The 10,817-nt window shown below is 48.0% G+C and overlaps 2 pseudogenes; both read left to right on the top strand.

Annotated features, from left to right (window-relative positions):
• Nucleotides 1–2,091: 2,091 nt before the first annotated feature.
• On the top strand, nucleotides 2,092–3,448 carry LOC150005169 (FGGY carbohydrate kinase domain-containing protein pseudogene; annotated as a pseudogene).
• A 458-nt stretch (nucleotides 3,449–3,906) lies between these two features.
• On the top strand, nucleotides 3,907–9,388 carry LOC150005168 (protein Daple pseudogene; annotated as a pseudogene).
• Nucleotides 9,389–10,817: the final 1,429 nt, after the last annotated feature.

Below are 10,817 nucleotides of genomic sequence, written 5' to 3'. Positions count from 1 at the left end.
ATATCAGGCAACTAATTTCATTTTATTAACTTTTTTTTCAGAATTCTTTGCCAATAAGACAGGAGATTCCACATGCTACATGCTGCAAGCCTGAAAATTGCTCCAATGCTTCTGCTGCCTCTGTTAAACCTAAGATTCTCAAATCTTTTCTTCATCATGCTTTTCAATTTCCATGACCTTATGGTTTTTCACACTCTTCCTCTATCACCCTCTAATTTTTTAGGCTATTCATGTGCAAAGCCACACAGAAAAAGGCCATGCTATCTATTTCTGGGAAATAGCCAATCATAGCTCCATTTCTCTAAGTGGTCTATTTTAGTAAATCACTATCTGGATTCTCTGAGATGATGACTGCATCAGCCATCCTGCCCCATTGGCCCAGGTCTGAGTCTTGACCCCATGGGGCCATGATTAGCCACCTACATTATAGTGCTGGCCAATCTGTAAAAGTGGCAATTCTTTTGTCTTTCAATGGAGCTGCAGCATAGAGTAGCTAGTTTGTGAATCTCTGACTCACAAAATTACCTCCTTTCCCTGCTCTGAAATTTTTCATTGCACCAAATTCTTTGCTGTGAAGTATTTTAGAGCTCACCATTTATCTTTCATTAAGGTCTGGTTTAGTATTTTGCTACTTCGGAGTTTGAAAGGACAATTCACTTGATTGTTATCTTGTGTTAATATAGTAAAATCAAAGTGCTTATAAATACAGTAGCATTTTATCTACAACAATCAGAAATTCCTCAAAGAACAATTATCAGGTCACAAAGAGTTCAAAGTTCAGAAAAACAATGAGCTCAAATAAAAATTGATTACTGGTGTCCAACTTACAGCAAATTTATACATAAGGACCAATTTATGTACAGCTTCCAAACATATAACAATTATTTATTTTATATTCTATTTGTGGTCATGTCCTCGTTTTTAACTATGTTGTTCAGATTATACTTTAAATTTTATTGGATCTAAAGATTCTTTTCAATGATATGTTCTTTACATATATTTCCTTTTACTTGCACTCATAAAACTTTCAAGCAAAGGTGATATTATAAGCTATGAGATCCTTTGCCACATATTTCTTTGATAGAAAACAAGTGGAATTTTATTCCACAAACAAATTTATGTTTGGACTTCCTCTTATTGGAGTCCTTCATTGTGTTCTTTGGCTTAATCTAAACATTTCAGTTCTTCTCTCTTCCCCATACATTAAAACAGGCCAACTTAATAGAAGCTGAGATGCTATTACTAATAGTGCCCTAAAAATGTTACAGCATTACAAAATGTTTTCTTGTGTCACCTTTCCTTCCCCACAAAATGAAATTGATAAGGACTAAGGCTAATGAATTGGTGATCACAAGCCAATATATGGAAGATCTAGAGCCAGAGCTATATGTTACAAATTTTTTTACCTCTAGTCTAAGTCTTTCTGCATTGAGAAGGAAAAAATGATGAATATGAAGATTCAAGATGTACATGTTGAAATAAGAAATAGAAGAAAGCTCATAGGAATTTAATATAGGACTATTACTACCGCATTCATCATTAAAATCAATTTTACCTGGATTCTTAAGTTTTCCTTAGACTTTCCATTTATTGCACAAGAACCTTGACTTTTCTTATATAGTGATATGAATCTGAGATTTTGGTATAAGTAACAAATAAATACAATAATTAAAATATATTTAAAACTCTAATAGCCAAATGAACATGTACATTTTGGCTTCACAGAGATAATAAAATACTGACCCACATTGAAACATTGTGGCCATTATTTCAAAAAAGATTGGTACTACTATTCATTTTTGCTTGTCTTCTAAATTTTCTTTTTCCCTTTTTCTCCACCAATCCCCATCCCCCTTTCCTTTTCAGTTATTTAGTCTTGATAAAAAGTGAAAATAAAAGTAAGAGCTATGAGTCCCGTCGCCGTGCGGCTCCCCGCGGCAACCTGCAGAGCCCGCTAGCTGAAATGTAATATCAGATTGGACAAATTCCCTGAGATTCAGCAGTAAAGTGGGACATTTAAGCATCCCCAGGGGTTTTGCGTGGTCCCACCGCTTCCTCTTCTAACAGCTGTCACCACCGCTAACGGGTCAGGTGAAGGGAACGCCATGCCTGTTGGAGATCAGGAACCAGGGCGCTACTATGTGGGTGTGGATGTAGGGACAGGCAGCGTCCGTGCGGCTCTGGTGGACAAGAGGGGCATCCTTTTGGCTTTTGCAGACCAGCCAATTAACAAGTGGGAGCCTCAGTTCAACCACCATGAGCAGTCCTCTGAGGACATCTGGACCGCGTGCTGTGTTGTCACGAAGAAAGTCGTACAAGGGATCGATTTAAACCAAATCCGAGGGCTTGGGTTTGATGCCACGTGTTCTCTGGTGGTTTTGGATAAGCAGTTTCGTCCTTTACCAGTAAACCATGAAGGGGATTCCCATCGAAACATCATCATGTGGCTGAACCACCGAGCCGTCAGTCAGGTCCACAGGATCAACAAAACCCATCACAGCGTCCTGCAGTACGTTGGGGGTGTGATGTCTGTGGAGATGCAGGCCCCGAAGCTTCTGTGGCTAAAAGAGAACTTGAGAGAGACTTGCTGGGATAAGGCGGGACATTTCTTTGATCTCCCAGACTTCTTATCATGGAAGGCAACAGGTGTCACAGCACGGTCCCTCTGCTCCCTGGTGTGCAAATGGACATATTCAGCAGAGAAAGGCTGGGATGACAGTTTCTGGAAGATGATTGGTTTGGAAGACTTGGTTGCAGATAATTACAGCAAAATAGGAAACCAAGTGCTACCTCCTGGAGCTTCTCTTGGAAATGGGCTTACACCAGAGGCAGCGAAAGACCTCGGCCTTCCTGCTGGAATTGCTGTGGCAGCCTCACTTATTGATGCCCATGCAGGAGGACTAGGAGTGATTGGAACAGATGTGAGGGGGCATGGCCTCGCCTGTGAGGGACAGCCAGTGACGTCACGGTTGGCTGTCATCTGTGGAACATCTTCTTGTCACATGGGGATAGACCACATGGTGCAGGGCCATGCTGCCTTCCCGGAGCTGCAAGCCAAGGCCACAGCCAGGTAACTGCTTCCTGTTCCCACTTCCTATGCCTGACCATGTCGAGGGTACTAACTTTAGGCTGATGTATGATTTTCAGATCCTACGGGCAACGAAAATGCTTGGTAGTATTTGGTTCTAAGGCCAGATGATCTAGAACATACAGGTACTAATTTTTAAAACAATCTAAGAGAATTAAGAAAACCTAGAGATCCCCCTACATATGCTGGGAGCCATGGATGAGAAACTCTGATGTAGTACAAGGAACATGGATTTTGGAGTCAAATCCAGCTTTATTCCTTACTAGGTGTGTAACCTTGGGCAAGTTATTCAACCTCTTTAGGACTGTCTCTTCATCTGTAAAACTGAGAATAAACTGATATGGTGTGATTTCCAGGATATATAATTAAGTGAAGAAAGTAGAGTGCAAAGGATTGTTGACACTCTGCTCCCTTTCATGTAAAAAGAAGGCAGTATAAGGAAATATATGTGTATATATTCATTTGTGATAAAAGAAATACAGGAAGGTTAAACCAGAAACTGAGATTGGTCACCTATCCTGGGCAGGTAGAAACAAAGTGCAAAGAATGGGGGGACAGGAAGAGGATCATAGGAGGAAATGGCATTTTCTGAGTCCAACTTTTTATTCAACTGTAACTATTAGAACTACAATGTTCCCTCAGCCCTGGGCTGGGCGCGGGGCCGCTGGAGCCTCGGAACGTGGGCTCGCGCCTCGCCTTTGTCTCCCAGGCGCGAGCCGCCGTAGCCCCCCGCCCGCCGTTCGCTGCCAGAACCACTTTGTGACGCGGGGCGCGGAGCCGGCGGGGCGCGGAGCGCGGAGCCGGCGGGCGCAACCTCAGCATGGACGTTACCGTCTCGGAGCTCATGGAGCTCTTTCTGCAGAGCCCACTGGTGACCTGGGTGAAAACTCTGGGCTCATTCGCAAGCGGCAGCCGAGACAACCTGACTATATACATGGATTTAGTGGACGGCATCTTTTTGAACCAAATCATGTTACAAATAGACCCCACGCCTACAAACCAGCGCATCCACAAGCACGTGAACAATGACGTGAACCTGCGCATTCAGAACTTGACCATCTTGGTGAGAAACATTAAGACCTACTACCAGAAAGTTCTCCAGCAGCTGATCGTAATGAACTTGCCCAATGTTTTGATGATTGGCAAAGACCCTCTGTCTGGGAAGAGTATGGAGGAAATTAAGAAGGTGCTGCTGCTGGTTCTCGGCTGTGCAGTCCAGTGCGAGAGGAAAGAGGAGTTTATTGAAAGAATCAAACAGCTGGACATTGAGACGCAAGCTGGGATCGTGGCCCACATCCAGGAGGTGACCCACAACCAGGAGAACGTGTTTGACCTGCAGTGGCTGGAGGTGCTGGACATGGCCCCGGAGGAGCTGGAGGCCCTCTCGAGGAACATGGTGTTCCACCTCAGGCGGCTCATCGAGGAGCGTGATGAGCGCATGGAGCTGATCGTGGACCTCACTCAGGAGCGGGACTACCTGCAGGCCCAGCAGCCGCCCAGCCCCCTCAAGGCCTCCAGCGCCGAGTCCACCTCCAGCCCGACCAGCAGCCTCTCCAGCAAGGACAAGCAGCACCTGGCCGTGGAGCTGGCCAACACCAAGGCCAGGCTGGGCCGCATCAGGCAGGAGCTGGAGGACGAGACGGAGCAGCTCGTGGACACCAGGCATGAGGTGGACCAGCTGCTGCTGGAGCTGCAGAGAGTCAAGCAGGAGAACATCCAGCTGGTGGCCGACGCCCGGTCTGCTCGGGCCTCCCGCGATGAGCTGGACTCGCTGCGGGTGAAGGCGAACCGCGTGGAGAGGCTGGAGATGGAGCTGGGGCGCTGCCGGGAGAAGCTGCACGATGTGGACTTCTACAAGGCCAGCATGGAGGAGCTGAGAGAAGATAATATCATTTTAATTGAAACCAAGTCAATGCTGGAGGAACAGCTGACAGCAGCTCTGGCGCGGGCCGATAAAGTCCATGAGCTGGAGAAAGAGAACCTGCAGCTGAAATCAAAGCTTCACGACCTGGAATTGGACTGGGACACAGACAAGAAGCGGATTGAGGAGCTGCTGGAAGAAAACATGGTCCTTGTGATCGCACAGAAGCAGAGCATGAACGAGTCCGCGCACCTGAGCTGGGAGCTGGAGCAGCTGTCCAAGAGCGCGGACCTGTCCGATGCCTCCAGGAAGTCACTTGTGTTTGAGCTGAACGAATGTGCCTCCAGCCGCATCCTAAAGCTGGAGAAGGAGAACCAGAGCCTGCAGAGCACTATCCAGGGGCTGCGGGACGCGTCCCTGGCCCTGGAGGAGAGCAACCTCAAGTGCGGGGAGCTGGAGAAGGAGAACCAGCAGCTCAGCAAGGAGATTGAAAAGTTGCAGACCCAGCTGGAGAGAGAAAAGCAGAGCACCCAGCATTTGGAGACGCTCAGCGAGGAGCTGATCAAAGAGAAAGAACAGCTGCAGAGTGACATGGAGACCCTAAAGGCTGACAGAGCCAGGCAGATCAAGGATCTTGAGCAAGAAAAGGATCACCTCAACCAAGCGGTGTGGTCGCTGCGGGAGAGGTCACAGGTCAGCAGCAAGGCCCGCACAAAGGACATTGAAAAGGAGAACAAAGTCCTCCACCAGACGGTGACAGAGAGCAGCGGCAAACTGAGCAAGCTGGAGTTCGAGAAGCAGCAGCTGCTCCGGGACATGGAGCAGGTGAAGGAGAAGGTGGAGCAGGTGGAGGAGCTGGAGAAGGAGCTACACCAGCTGGAGAAGGAGAATGAGAAGCTGGCCAAGGTCACCTTCCTGACGACAGCCACCGAGAAGGTGGACACCTTGGAGCATGAGAGTCAGAGCCTGACACTGGAGAACCGGAGGCTGGGCAAGTCCCTGGACACCCTGCAGAATGTGTTGGTGCAGCTCGAGGGGCTGGAGCGGGACAATAAGCAGCTGGACGAGGAGAACCTGGAGCTGCGCAGGATGGTGGAAACCATGCGCTTCACGAGTGCCAAGATGGCTCAGATCGAGAGGGAGAACCAGGAGCTTGAGCAGGAGAAGGAGGAGCTGAGGAAGAACGTGGAGCTGCTGAAGGCCCTGAGCAAGAGGTCGGAGCGCCTGGAGCTCAGCTACCAGAGCCTGAGCGCCGAGAACCTGCGGCTGCAGCAGAGCCTGGAGAACAGCAGCCAGAAGTCACAGGCCCTGGAGCAAGAGCTTGGGGAGCTGGAGGCAGAAAACCAGGCCCTGCAGCAGGACCTAGAGGCCCAGCGGCTTGCCAACAAGCAGCTAGAGTGGTCCGCGACAGACGGGAAGGCCCTGGAGCAGGAGCTGGCCCAGCTGGAGAAAGACAAGAAGCTGCTGGAGAAGGAGGTGAAGCGGCTGTGGCAGCAGGTGGAGCTCAAGGAGGCTGTCCTGGACGACAGCACTGCCAAGCTGGCTGCCGCCGAGAAGGAGAGCCGTGCCCTGGACAAGGAGCTGGCCCGCTGCAGGGACGCGGCCGCCAAGCTGACGGAGCTCGAGAAGGACAACAGGGACCTCACCAAGCAAGTCAGCATGCACACGAGGACGCTGACGACCCTGAGAGAGGACCTGGTGCTGGAGAAGCTGAGGAGCCAGCAGCTGACCAGTGAGCTGGACAAACTGAGCCTGGAGCTGGAGAAGGTTGGGCTCCCCAAGGAGCTGCTGCTGCAGGAGGACACCAGCAGCAGTAACAGAAAGTACACGATACTGGAGGGCAGGAATGAATCGGCGTTAAAAATGACCCTGGCCACAAGGGAGGAAAAGATTGGGTCCTTAGAAGTGCAGGTGGAAGAGAAAACCAGCCTGAACCACCAGCAGCAGAAAGAGCTCCAGGTGCTGCAGAAGGAGTGTGAGACCCTCAGGCAGAACCAGAACCAGCAGGAGGGGAAGCACTGGCCAAACTCTTGGAAGCACCCTGCGGGGACATTGGCCACTGGTCACCAGGGCAAGGAGAGCTGGGGGCCGACCCACAAGGAAGCCACAATGGAGCTGCTCCGCGTGAAGGACCGGGCCATCGAGCTGGAACGGGACAACGCGGCTCTGCAGGCCGAAAAGCAGCTGCTCAAGGACCAGCTGCAGCACCTGGAGACCCAGAACGTGGCCTTCAGCAGTCAGATCCTGACGCTTCAGGAACAGAGCGCCTTCCTGCAGGAGCACAACACCACGCTGCAGATGCAGATTGCCAAGCTGCAGGTGGAAAATTCCACTCTGACCTCCCAGAGCGCCTCGCTCACGGTGCAGTACATGCTGCTGCAGAACCAACAGGCGGCCAAGGAGGGCGAGCTGGAGAGCACGCAGCAGCATCAGCAGGAGCGGCTGGCGGCTGCCTACGAGGCCCTGCAGCAGGACCACGAGCACCTGGGCGCGCTGCACGTGCGCCAGTCCGATGAGTACAAGGCCCTCATCCGCCAGCACAGCTGCCTGAAGACGCTGCACCGGAGCCTGGAGCTGGAGCACAAGGCGCTCAGGGACAAGCACGAGGACATGCTGAAGCACAAGACAGAGCTAGAGGAGCTGGAAAAGGTCTTGAACACCGAGCGGGAGGCTTTGCAGCAGGAGCAGAGGACGAACACCATTGCCGCAAGCGAGAACCAGAGGCTGCAGGGAGAGCTGGACAGGGTCAGCTTCCTGCACCAGCAGCTGAAGGGGGAGTATGAGGAGCTGCACACCCACACCAAGGAGCTAAAAACGGCGCTGAACAACTCGCAGCTGGAGCTGAACCGCTGGCAGGCCCGGTTCGATGAGCTGAAGGAGCAGCACCAGAGCATGGACATCTCACTAACCAAGCTGGACAACCACTGTGAGCTGCTCTCCCGTCTCAAGGGGAACTTGGAGGAGGAAAATCATCACCTCCTGAGCCAGATCCAGCTGTTGAGCCAGCAGAACCAGATGCTTCTGGAGCAGAACATGGAGAGCAAGGAGCGGTACCATAAGGAGCAAAAGCAGTACATAGACAAATTAAATGCCTTACGGAGACATAAGGAAAAGCTGGAAGGAAAAATCATGGATCAGTACAAGTTCTATGATCCTGCTCCAAAGAAGAAAAACCACTGGATTGGAGCCAAAGCCTTAGACAAATTCATCAAACCAAAGAAAGAAGGTTCCAGAGAACGACCGAAGTCAACCGCAGAGGACCCTCCCTGGCCACTGGAATCCTCGGACGCAGCCTCGTCCGCGGCTTCTCAGCCTCTCAGACCGCAGCCCGAGACCCCTGAGACCACCCCATCGGGTTCAAACTGTGTAGAAGAGCGAGACACCTGCAATGGGCTGGCAGGAAAAGGGGATAACAATTTAGCAACCCAGCGCAAAAAGAGCCCCTTTTTGAGAAGCAAAAGCAAGGACAAAGACAAGTCTCCAGCGGCCCACCCGGCTTTCTCTAAACGCCTGCGGTTCTGGTCTTCCTCTGACACTCCACCCTCTCCTAATGAGTCTCTCCCTTTCTCCGAAATCGGAGATTTCTAATCCTTTTCCTTTATCAGTGTCTTCATCGTGTACCCTCCTTCATTTCTGAAATTCAAACAAACAAAAAACAGTACTTAAAGGCCAGATGACCCATAGTGGACCCCTCCTCCTGACCCCAGTTCTAAGCCAAGCTTAAAGTAGCCAGCGTGGATTCTGATTTCAAAAGCGAAGATGAGCTGACACACACCCTCTGGACCGTACTCCGGCGCAGCACAGTTTTAAGGGAGCCTCAGGACATCCGTGCACAGGTCCTTGGGCCAGGATGTCCCTGCTAAGTAAGTCCCCTGGCCATGCGCTGCCCCCCGCCCCCCGCACCTGCAGGCTTATGTTATGCCCGTGTGTCACGCAGAACTGGTCCGTCGTCGCTCTGCTTCCTAAAATGTACAGCCTCTGTCAAGTGAGATTTTGATTTTTCTTAAAGATTTATTTTTAAGCAGCTAAATTTAAAACTGCTGCCCTTTTTCCCCACTTTCCTTGTCAGAGCACAGAATTGTTGGCCTTGGTGGATGAGGCCCTTTTTAGCTGTGTTCTGTGTTTTGAAGGATTTATTGCTCCGTTTAAACATTTTGAATAATTGGACCGATGTTGCCGAGCAGGACTGGGTCCGGAGTGAAGTCTTATGACTGTGCTGAGGTTCTGAGACCTTCTGATGCTGATATTAGAACCGCAGTGGACAGACAGGAGATCAGCATGCAAGTCGCAGCCAGAGCGGAGAAAGCTGGTCCACAGAGGCCTTTAGCTACTGCGGTGTTCCTGTCTCCATCCATGCTTGTTTCATCTCCATGATTTTTGCCATGTCTCTGTCACCCATGTGATTACTTACATATCTTCTCTTGAATCGACTCACCGTTTCCACTTAAATTTATCTTGAAAGATTATCATCAGTACTGTAAATGGAAAACCATAGAACTGAAGTAATTATCAAAATAAATATGTAGCTATTACAATGTTAAAAAAAAAGGAAATACAATGTTGCTTCATGTACTCTGGAAAATAAGTAGATAGAAGATAGAGAGAGAGAGATAATAGATAGATACTAGGATATATGTGTGTGGTAGACATGGGTAAAATGAAATACAAAGAGTAAAAAAAATGAGCCTCTGGTATTAGTAATGTATACCATAATCACACTAAAGGGGGTTTGGGAAAGAAAAGCACTAAGCTAAATAACTTTGGTAAAGAATGTTTTGACAGTCGGCTATATGACTACATATACAATAACTGTATATAAATATTATAATGCAAATAAAAAATTTGTTTTTCATAGATGTACATGTAGGTATTCTGAAAATCCTTTATGTGTATACTACATTGAGCAAATAAATAAATATATTGTGAATAATGAAAAAAAAAAAAAAGTAAGAGCTATAATTACCTTGGTAGTCTGCAAAGAATTTCTTTAATGTAAGTTTCTGCCTATAACTTCAGCCTGAGATGCTAATATTTGTAATTTTAATATTAAAACAACTTTAGGACCCAGAACTGAAAATTCGGTGATGATGGTCAAAGATGTCAGAATGAAATTCATGATTACCCATCAATTTCACCCAGAATCATTAAATATATATAAAATTATAGTCTTATAGTTTGCATAGAAATGTACAGGGAAATCTCATGCATCCTCCCCTCAGCTCCTTCCCCAATGACAATATCCCACAGAACCAGAGTATGCTATCAAAACCAAGAACTTGACATTGGCACAATCCAATGAGCAGATTCAGATTTCACTACTTATAAATGCATCCATTTGTGTCTGTGTGTACACAATTCTACACAATTTTGTCATATCACCATCAAAATGAACATACTCAACTATACCATCATCACAGGACTCCCTAGTGCTACTCTTTAGAACCATCCCCCCTTCCCTTCCCTAGCCCTGGGCAGCCACTAATTTGTTCTCCACCTTTATAATTATGTTATTTCACAAATGTTATATATGTGTAATTGTGCAGTTATATATCTTTCTCAGATTGATTCCTTTCACTCAGCATAATTTCTTTCATATTTGTCTAAGTTTTTGAGTGTTAAATGGTTCTTTTTTTTTTAATTACTGAGTACTATTCCATGGTATGAATGTACCACAGTGCATTTAACGATTCACCCTATGAGGGACAACTGGATACTTTCTCTTTTTTGTCCACTATGACTAAAGCTGCTAAGAACATTCATATAAATTTTTAAGTGAAAGTAAGTCTTCATTCCTCTGGGAATAAACAAATGCCCAAGTGTGCCATTGGTAGGTGGTACGCTAAATTCATTTTTTGTTTGGAAAGAAAC

The sequence above is a fragment of the Furipterus horrens genome, unplaced genomic scaffold, assembly GCF_987537825.1.
Source record: "Furipterus horrens unplaced genomic scaffold, mFurHor1.1.pri manual_scaffold_7, whole genome shotgun sequence".
Classification (NCBI taxonomy): Eukaryota; Metazoa; Chordata; class Mammalia; order Chiroptera; family Furipteridae; genus Furipterus; species Furipterus horrens.
The sequence above is the reverse complement of the archived record's forward strand: the minus strand, read 5'-3'. Positions and strand labels throughout refer to the sequence as shown.